At 44.8% G+C, this 10,749-nt stretch overlaps 1 long non-coding RNA gene across 1 annotated transcript; it reads left to right on the top strand.

Moving 5' to 3' along the window:
- The first annotated feature begins 1,323 nt into the window (after positions 1 to 1,323).
- LOC146206888 (uncharacterized) lies at positions 1,324 to 7,746 on the top strand. The gene is made up of 3 exons (XR_014703296.1): positions 1,324 to 1,453; positions 2,837 to 2,962; positions 7,621 to 7,746. It is a non-coding gene; the product is annotated as an uncharacterized LOC146206888 (long non-coding RNA).
- Positions 7,747 to 10,749: the final 3,003 nt, after the last annotated feature.

Raw genomic sequence — 10,749 nt, 5'->3', positions numbered from 1 at the left:
GTTTTATTAGTATTCAACTGAAACCTGTTGGTACGTAGCCAAGCGGAAAGTGACTCAATATATTAATTAACGATCGCCTGCAGCTCGGAAAGGGTGCGTGCAGTGAAAAAAAAAATATTCGTGGCATCTGCGTACGTTATTAATTTGGAAGAATTATGGATGCTGCAAAGGTCATTAATGTAGACTAAGAATAATAGCGGTCCAAGAATAGAACCTTGAGGAACACCTTGTTTAATTACTGTTTTTGCGGATGTTTCTTGGTCTACGCTAACATATTGAAGCCTGTTTCTCAAGTAGCTTTCTATAAGTTTAAGGGTGACACCGCGAACACCATACGTTTTTAGTTTAACTAACAGCACTTCGTGGCACACTGAATCGAAAGTCTTCCGTAAATCGACAAACTATTCTAACGTGTAAAACCTGTGCCCAAAATTATATATAATGTCATGCTTGATACTAAGCGCGTCTTCTGTGGATTTATTTTTTCGGAATCCGAACTGCATGTCACTTATGACCCTATATTTGGTGAAGAATTTTTCAAGCCGTATATTAATGGCACCTTCAAATACTTTAGGTAAAACAGGCAGGACCGAAATCGGCCTATAGTTGTTGACATCTCCTTCCGCGCCACCTTTGTGAATAGGACAGATGCGAGCTATTTTGAGCGAGTCAGAAAAGATCCCTGTCTCAAACATTTTAATAATTATATCTGCTATTACGGGCATAAAATTTCAGACACATGCTTTATTGGCCTCGCTTTAATTGAATCAAAGCCAGAAGAAACGTCATTTCTAATCCCTACCAGACGGCCACTGACGTCCGACGGACAACCGAACTCGGCCGCAACTCGGCGGCCGATTTCGGACGTCCGCCGGAATTCCGGCGTACGTACGAAAGCGGATGGTCGAATCCGTTCCCCCAGCGGACAGCCGCCGTACGTCCGCCACTGGATTCGCTTTTACACAGCTATGATATAGTTTGTAGTCGTCGTGCTCGTCTGAACTGCGTATAAATCAGTAATGCCGTCAGGTCTGCATTATATGATGCCAGAGCGAATCGATGCGATAGAAAGCGTTTCCATTAAACAGTTTTTTTTTATCTTCCGCATGTTTCATCGTTGAATTCTTCCATCAAAATTTTTGATTAAAAGTTTAATGACCATTAAACATTTTTCTATCATGATGCTTCGGTGAAATTTTAATCAGTGGCTGAATAGACGCAGCAAGCAGCAAGCTCAAAAAGAACGAAACCGAACCCATCCTCAAAAAAATCTGAAATGAGCCAATCGAATCCACCTGACAAGTTGAAGTTTTGTCATGGAAGAAGGCTTCACGTTTCCGTGTTCTGCATTTTCTGCGCAGTTACAAATACCTACGGCTGTAATGCACTGCTAGCATTGTTTTTGCTGTGGCTTGGTGCGGCTGGAACACTTTGTTCACCCGCCGATTCCAAAGTAAGTATTTCACCGAACTTTTGTTTCTTTAGTGGAACTTTTCGATGCACCGATGGTGCTGCGCTTTTGGGTAAGGAAACAGCTCTGTACAGCAGCCGAACGGTCGAGTGTTTTAGGCGAGACTGACAGGATAGCTCCGCGCCGACTAACTAAAGTGCAGCCTCAAGTCTGGGGGCAATCTTTCTCGGCATTACTGAACGCGGCGCCAGTAAGCCGCGCAACTTCTCTGTCTCTGATAGAGGAGTGCCTGCCCGAGCTTTAAAGGAGTTAATTTGTTAACCATGCGCAACGTGCTGAGTTGTAAAAACAATACGAGAAAACTTTTGCACTCGAGCCTATCGTGCGACATGCCTACACTTGTGAAAACGTCGCGAGTTTTTTTTTTTTTTTATGGACAGCCGCTGATCTTTCTCAATGGACAGCCGCTGATCTTTCTCTCTTGAGCTTTACGGCAACTACAGTTTCTAGAAGGAACGGCTGTAGCTATTAAATAACTAAAGGTTTAGTACTCTGCTTCAGCTTTGACAAACCAGGACAGCACCTTGCGCATGTTGGTTATGCATGTGGGACCGAACCGCGCAGAACAACCGGACAAGGAGATGAGAGAAAAAAAAAGTCAGCACTTTTCTTTTTCTTGACCCGTTGTTCTGCGCTGTTCTGGCACGAATTTGACATACCGCCGTCGCGATACAGCTGGGCTGTGAGCTCTGGTGCCTGCAACGCCTTCTTTTATGCAAAACAGGCATACTGGGAGGCCATGCAAGCCGCGGGCTCTAAAAAAAACGAAAAAAAAAAACGAGCTGAGCAAAAGTGAGATGAAAACAAAACTGTTGCTTTGACCTTACAGATATTCAAAGGCCCCTCAGAACTTCACTGCATTATTGACAGCGAGATAATGCCAAAGCTACACTAGAGCCATGCAGCACCTTATAGTGCATGCTACTGAGCTTATGTCTCGCTCTGAAAGCTCTTACCATGTTCTTAGATTATCATATTAAAGTAGCTTTAAACCCATGCTTGTTAATAAAGTGATAGCCATAAATTGAATCTAGGGCGTCATGCTCTCATACAAGGCTTCTGATAACCACTGGCCACATGATGTGGGCTATAGCAAAAACCTGTACCTGGTCATCTTACAAGCATTTGTGCAATTGATGCTTTTAATGTGTTGTAAAAGTTTTTGTGTTCTGTTTCTGTATGGGAATGCTTTCCTTATTGAAGGCAAACATTTGGCTTGCTACAGCAAAAACCTGTGCCTAGTCATCCTAAAAACAGCACCGCAGTTGGTGCTTTTAGTGTGTTCTAAAAGTATTTTTATTCTGCTTCTGTATGGCAATGCTTTTCTCGTTGAAGACTAGCATGAGGCTTCCAAAAATTTTTCAGATGCCATTTGCTGTAGCCGATTTCGTAGGCCAACAGGAAGCAGCACTTTGAGCATGGAAAACTGTCATCCACGGGGAAAAAACAGCAACATCCCTTTGCATTCTCATTTCTTTGGTATGGCTAAAAGTGAGTATTGTATCATTATCTACATTATTAATATTGAATCATGATTGTCAGTGTTGAAGTTGTTTGAGCGTGATGATTTTAAACACACAGGACATCCCTTCGACAGTAATGTTTTTGGCTTGTTTACATGTAGGATGTAGAACTGGTTTCAACAAACTTTATGCAGCAAATTCTTTTTACATTGTCCACCATGTTACTTTTTGTCATTGTCCATTGAAGTAAAAAACTAGTATCTTACGTTTACACAGTCGTCCACTCTTAGCTTGAATGGGAACGTGTGGCATGCAGTTTGCAAAATAGCAATGCATCCGTCACAGCCATGCATCAAGGCTAAGTGGCTTGTGCGTAGAGGGACCAGCCGCTCCAGCTTCACGTCATCTGCCTCTTTGCTCCGGTGTGCAGACGTGCATTGAGGCAAAGTGGTTTATGTGTAGAGAAACCAGGAGCTTCTTTGTCACATCTGATTGTTTGTTACGGTGTGCAGATGCGCATCGAAGCAAAATGGCTGATGTGTAGAGGGGCCAGGAGCTGCTGCTTAACGCCCTTCACCTCTTTACTACAGTACACAGCCGTGCATTGATGCTAAGTGGCTTGTGCATGGAGGGCCCAGGAGCTGCAGCTTCACGTCTGCCTCTTCGCTCAGGTACGCAGGTGCGTATTGAGACAAAATGGCTTATGCATAGAGGGACCAGGAGCTGCTGTGTGACGTAGTCTGTATATATGCTATGGTGCGTACCGAAGTACAATGGGGGGGGGGGGGGGGCTCGTGTAAAGGTACCATGAGCTGCTGCGTCATGTCGTCTGCCTCTTTACTATGGTGCGCAGGCATGCTTCAAGGCAAAGTGGCTTATATGCGTAGAAGGACCAGGAGCTGTTGCTTCACATCTGCTATGATGCGCAGCTGCGTATTGTGGGTGGTGGTGGAAAACATTTCCATCAGATACAAATACAGGAGGTTACTCACTAGCTGACCCTGAGGGGGCCTGTCCTGACAAAAACAAGGGGTCCCTAGTTTGGGAACCCAGTGGTGGTAGAGGGACTAGAGGCTGGTACTTCATGCTGTCTGCCTCTTCGCTACGGTGTGCGGCTGCGATGGATGCAGTGGCATCTCGAAAAGTGCATGCCACGCACTCGCATGTTCAGCCTAAGAGTGGACGACTGTGTACCTGCTATAGCTTTGTTATTCATAGAATAAAGCTAGGCCAAGTTGGATAAATTATAGCTGACCTGATATGTGGTGAGCAAAGAAAAGCCACTCCAGAAAATCTGATGCATTTACTGTCATAGGATTCTTATTCATATACATGCTACTGACAAGTCAGATTCTTCACCCTCAGAAATGCCAGAAAAACAACCAAGGGTGCGTCTGTAATAGTCTAGCTTGCTCTTTCTCTGCAGACTTGAGTCAGATGTGTGTTCCATTGCTGTGGGTGGGACAGGTGTGAATCTTTGATTTTAAGCTTGCAACAAGTATGTTATTGTAGTTTAGAGGCAAAACGGTACTAATAATCGTAGCCCCCCGTAGCCTTTATCCCCTTTTAATAGTGTTGCCAGACACTGAATGATTAGTTTACTCTGCACTGTTTCTGTCTAATTAATGTGCAGAGATGTACATATATTTATATGACTTGGAGTTGTCGACTTTGCACTTAGAAACATTGCAGCGTTATCTGATGTGTTGCTTTCATTTCTTTAATGATTTCTGTAAGGGATCGGTGGGTATGCTAGGCACCATTATTAGTCTACTCTTTTTGGGTCACCTGTTCAATGCCCAGCTGCGGCCGTCTCCCACTTGCCCTCGAACTGGAGGCGGGGAGACGCGCACAGAGAGGCAGCTACAGCAGCTACAGTGCTTAACGGAAACGTAGGCAGAGAGGGAAAGAAGTCCCTTCTTCCAAGGACTTTGCTATCGCACTCGAAGACGCGGGGACAGGCAGTTCTCGTTGCTGCGTCATGTAGGGGGCTCATTTTTATTTAAGGAGCTTTACGAACAGTATACAACTAAGGGGTCCTTAGTACTAAGCGTACTAAGGGGTCCTTAGTACGCTGACTGGACCCATCACCCCGAGGCAGCACAGCTTTGAAACGAGCACCTCTTTTGGAAGAACTGCTTATCGTTCAAAGAAAAAACTGTCAGGTTGAAGGGTGTAAGGCCCTCTTCCTTGTCGGGGAGCCCATAAAAGTGACAATTATTCAGTGCAGGCGCGCTGAGTGGGGTCTCGTTGAGGATTCCCACCCTGGATGTCAACAATGGTGGGAGATGGCGGCGTTGAAAAAGGGCAAGTGTGTAACAGTGACTGTATGATGCGGAGCGGGAGGATGTGGGTTGGCTCTTCTGATGTGGTCCTCAATGGCGCTGACTCGGGCGCCAATAATTGCCCTGTAAAAGGAGCCGCCAAGGGTGCACGCTTTGGGCAATGGTTGCGCACGTGGGACTCCGTTTTGATGGGTTTTAATTTTTTTCTTTTTTTATTTCCTAGGGGAGAGAGTTTGGCATGTGACCTAGTGAGCCAATCATTTCGAGGTCAATTCTCTAAATTCCGTTTGTTGTGAAACGAATTTGTTGTCCCTTTTGCATTGTTTGTATTAGAGAGAGGGTGAAGAACCTTATGAAAGTGGAAAGGCATGCCAAAATGTTTGTTAGCCAGTCATGTGTGAGTTCTTTGTTAATGGGGATGACAAATGTGGGCGGAGTCCCGAAGTTAATAAAACTGGACCCCGCGGCGTGGAGAACTCGTTCTGAGCTAGATTTTGATATCTTTCCTCTTCGGCATAGATCATGGTCATTGTTTCACCTGTTGTAAATACGTACATTCATGTATAAAGTTTTCAGTTCATCTTCCTCTCCGTGTGCAAGTTGTTGTGGCCAGATGCAGTAAATTCACTATTTTCATTTCTATATAACATGCCTTTCTGAAGATAGTGAGCTCTTTTGTCCAATCCTGTAAGAAAGCAGCAAAGCGCTCCCAAATTTTCCACAAAACTGTGTGATATCTTTAATGCTAACTGCAGCTTGATGTCACACAAAACATGTAGTTGAGGTAGATTTCTTCCCCCCCCCCTCTTTTTGTTCGTTCAAATGAGGACCAGCGGACACTAACTCTTGCTTTTGTAATGCCCAGGCCCCGCCTTATGGCAGTACTCCAATGTCAATACCATTTTTATAGCTATGGCTGTCCAACAGCACTAATGTCTTTTATACACTTCTTTTACTAATATCTTACCCAAGTGGTGGCATATACTGCGGGGGCGAAAGTCTCTGGACAGTATGTCTGGAGATTTTGGACTAGAATCGCGATGTAAACGAATTGTGACCTTATTTCTCTTGCACACATGAAAGAACTAACGTTCAACTTTCACATCGACAAGTATGGTCAGAGTTTCCTGGTCGATGTGAAAGTTATGTGCTTTGATTACAGTTTGTGTAGTCCACACACTTTTGTCCCCGATATTACATAGGGGCAAAAGTTATGTGCTTTGATTGCAGTTTGTGTATACACAGTTTTGTCCCCGATATTACATAAGGGCAAATTATGGGCCTTGGACAGGGGCAGTTTCTTTGGCGCCCACTACCTTCCCCCTAAAAAAGCTACAGTGTTTCTTGTGAACAGCTGGCTGCATTTATAAAGACCATTATTTTTTTGTAATTTGTTGTGCGTAGTTGAGAAATCCATGACATACATGCACAGCTGGTTGCCAGAATTATGCAACCATATTTCAGTAACTAACATCCATGCTGCATGCTGCCGGTAATACATCAGGAGCTTGTGGTTGTCAGCTTTTTGTGTTTTGTGTAACTATAAGCCTTGCTATTGTAATGTCACATATAGCGCTGTGGGTAAACAAATAACTTTACTTTTAACTCTTGTAGAAGCATGAACACTGCGCAATCACTGCGGCGGGCTATGCTTCCACATTGGGCTTTAGCCACATGTCAAATGTCTATCTTTATTCTGCTGCAGCAGCTTGCATGTTATCAGATAAGTTACTTCGTCGCAGCTGCTCTAAGGAGACGCTTTCTAGACGCTTGTAGCCTAGATGTTGATGTCGATATACCCCTGACACGCCCAGGGAATGTCTTCGGTAGAGGGTACATGGAAACCAGCGAAACGTGCAGTTTACAAAACAAAAAGGTAACAATTTTAAATGATGTTATTATTGATCACTTCTTTTCAGAGCAAGAACAATGACTTTAGAAATCTGCCTGTTAAACCGCTCAAAATGCAGGTTTCTGCCGCCAATGCGTACCTGTGTAATACTGCAATGCTCTGGCTGTTATTTATGTTCATATACAGCACCCTTTATGCTTAGTTTCTCTGCATGTGCACTCCATGTCTTGGGCATTGCTGAGGGCGCATAGCAGCAAGCATAACATGCCATGTTTGTTCAGAGTGGCATGTTCAAAGAGACGACATAAAAACATTAAAATACTGAATGCCAGGTTCTGGTCAAACTACGTTTGTATCTTTTGTTATTCTGCATGGGTTTTGCTGCAGTTATGTGACCTTTCTATATAGTATGTGACAGTTCTGAATGGAGATGCATGCGTACAGTGCCATCTGGAAAAAGCAATTGAGGGAAACTGGCAGTTGCCCTTGGAGATGTGTAATCAAAGTTCAGCACAGATAACTTGAATTTCATTTTCCCTTCTATTGCAGGAGGAGCCCAACCTGCTCTTTCCATCTTAGGCCTGAAAGACCAGCAACAGCTGAACGAGCGAATGCACAGGATAGTAACTGCTCCTGGAATCCCGGCCTGCGGAGGCCGCCCACAGAGAACTCTATCATCTCGCTAATTCCGAAATACAGTATTAGGTTTCAATAAATACCTTTTCCTCCACCACCTCCCCAAGGGAAGAGCTGTCACGGCCAAGGATAATTTTTAAAAATTATTAAAGTAGATTCTTAATACTCCAGTTGGCCTGCATTTTACCATGCCATTCCGTCTATGTTTGCATGCAGCTTCAACATCGATATTTTTTTAGTGTAGACTATTTATGCATGCAGTTTTTGCAATAAAGCCAAAAAAACAAAACAATGCTATTTTTACAACCTCGCATGCTGGTATGCCTATGCACTTCGCATGTTTTCAGGAATGATGCATTTGTGTAAAGCTCAGCTAGCATATGTGCCTCTTTGATGGAAGTTTTAGTTGCACACTGCTGTCCAGGGCTTTGTGTGTGAAAGTAAAGCAGACAACAGGAAACTTGAACCTGTTGCATATTCTATTGTCTGCTTTACTCTCACGACAAAGGCATTGAGCCCTAGTATGCGACTGAAATTTCCATGGCACATGCTTGCTGAGCTTTACACGAATGTTATTGGCAAGTTTTTACACCAATAGCGGGCCCTGCAAGCAAGTTCCGGGAAACGTCCGCCTCCGGCTGTCCGTCGGACGTCCGTAGGACGCGATCCGGATCCACGAACGATAGTCCGACGGACGTCCGCTATACGTATATCAAACATAACCGGACTTCCGTCGGATGTCCGAAGGTCCGAAAACGGACGTCTGTCGGTCGTCCGTCGGACATCTACGGCCGTCTGGGCTATAATCAGATCAATAATTTCGCGAGGTGTAACTGGTGCGAGTACTATGGAGTTCACTATCGTTGCGCTGTTATCAAGCACGTTATTTTCCTTTCATCATTTTCATGATCATACACTGCGCTTGTAGTGAAATAGTCGTTGGAGCCAGTGGCTGCTTCATGCCCGGTTAGTGTACCTGTGGGTATGATTATTTCCAGAGCGGAACTTTGTTCTTTCTTCCCAGTTAAATTTTTTACCTCATTCCATACCTTCCGGGGGGCCTTTCCTATTCTGACAAAAACTTGTTCATAATATTCTATCCCGGCATTTTAAATTTCACTATTCACCTTGTTTCTATACTTTTTGAAAGTGACGAAAATATTTTCTTCTCTCGTTGTCAAAAATTTATGAAATAGATGGTTCTTTTTTGTATTTTCTTTAATAATATGTTGTTAAACCATGGCTTCCGTATTCGTTTGCACCGCGGCTTACTTAGTTCCGTTGGAAACGCTAGATTTTAGCATATGATAAGTTTATCAAGGAAAATATTGTAGTACGCTCTGTTAGGATCATCTTTTGTTATTATACGTATCCAAGTCAAATGCAGCAACCAGATTGCGAAAATGTTCCAACGACTGATCGTTTATTCTACGGATGATCCTCTTACGACAAAGTTTGACATGCAGAGAAGGGATAAAACAAAAAGACGGAACGTGATCACTAATTTCTAACGTCAGCAATCCAGCTGTACAATTTGGTGGGTGTACGTTGGTGATGCATACATCAAGCAAATATGCAGTTTTGGGTGCCACTCTTGTTGCTTCGTGAATGGTATTGATGCACGCGTAAGACGTGACTAATTCTGTGAGTTGTCTCGAAGGAGCACTGTGCGATAACATGTCTATGTTGACGTCGCCCATGGTCACGAACGGCAGACCAGGGCCGATAAGATGCCGCCGTAAACCGGAACTCAAAGAAATTAGTTTTGCTACCAGCGGGTGGCCAACAGCTACACTATTTTCCACAAGGCATTCAACGTTGAATAACAAAACAAAATAGAACTTCATAGGCCTTTTGATGTACGTAGCTAGACCACCGCGTGGCGTGACATGGTCCATAGAGTCACGAAGAGTCGGACACGACTGGACGACTGAACTGAGCTAGACCACCGCCTCTTACATGCTGCCTTGAAAGCATAGTTTTCAAAGAATGTTATATTTGGGGTTCGTGTGCTCATCCAACCGCTGACGCCTGTTGTTACATGCAGCTCGCGGCCCCTCGGTAGCGTTGGCCTGGCGGCTCTGTGGCTTGGCGGACGGCATCAACGGTCCCAGCAAAGACGTCTTCTAACGAAACAATCTTTACTACAACATCATGAAGGAACGGGCAGAGAAACTGACCCGGATAGAATACATTAACACTCACACAGCTGGTGTCTAGCGTCACCTCTGCGACGCCTCCAAGTAGTCTCTGTCGCAGCGGAGTCTGCCGCTGCTTTTTAGAGGCATGTCAGTTCAGAGGGAAAGGGACAACCCTGCAAGTTCGAACAAGACGAGATGACTCAATCGCAGGTGGCGCGACCGCATCTCCTTCACCTACTGCAGACGGGCGAGGGCGACTCACTCTCCCTCAAGCGCCGGGCTTGGCCAGTGTTTGCACACACACGCACGTACACACATTTGGAGCGTGGAAAAGAAATGCCGAGAAGCGCCCGCGGGAAGAAGCGGGAAGCGCCGAAATGGCCGAAACGCTCGCTTCGTTGCCTGTTGCTACGCGGTGGCCGCGTCAGCTGTATCACTTGTTGGTGGCGAAACGTAACAGATTGATCCGCCGGGGAAGGGAGATCCCGAAGGGCAGGGGACTGCATCCGCTATCCAGAGGGATTGGGATGTTGCTTCTAGCCGGGGTTGTCCGACTCTGCTTCTCTTGAGCCCAAACAGCCAGAAGACTTCCTTGGGAAGTCCTGATTCCCAAGGTACTCTGCAACATGTCTTCGGGAGAGTTTTCTGACAACCCACAACGCCGCAACCACGCTAAAGACTCAACCGTTCAGCCAGCAAGCACGGCGCAATCTTCACTAAGTCATGCCAAATTATTTCCCTCTTATGCCCCCATCTATAATAAAGGGTAGCTCAGCAGCACTTGAAACGCATACACAAATTTGAAAATCGCGCTTTCAAAAAAACATCACTGCAAACAAAGATAATCAATACAAATGTTCAAAATCCTATGTCAGGAAGAAAAACACCAACAAGTGAAAAC

The sequence above is a fragment of the Amblyomma maculatum genome, chromosome 1, assembly GCF_055883805.1.
Source record: "Amblyomma maculatum isolate TAMU_Amacu chromosome 1, ASM5588380v1, whole genome shotgun sequence".
NCBI classification, from domain to species: domain Eukaryota; kingdom Metazoa; phylum Arthropoda; class Arachnida; order Ixodida; family Ixodidae; genus Amblyomma; species Amblyomma maculatum.
Note: the sequence above shows the minus strand (reverse complement) of the source record. Positions and strands in the feature narration are given on the sequence as shown.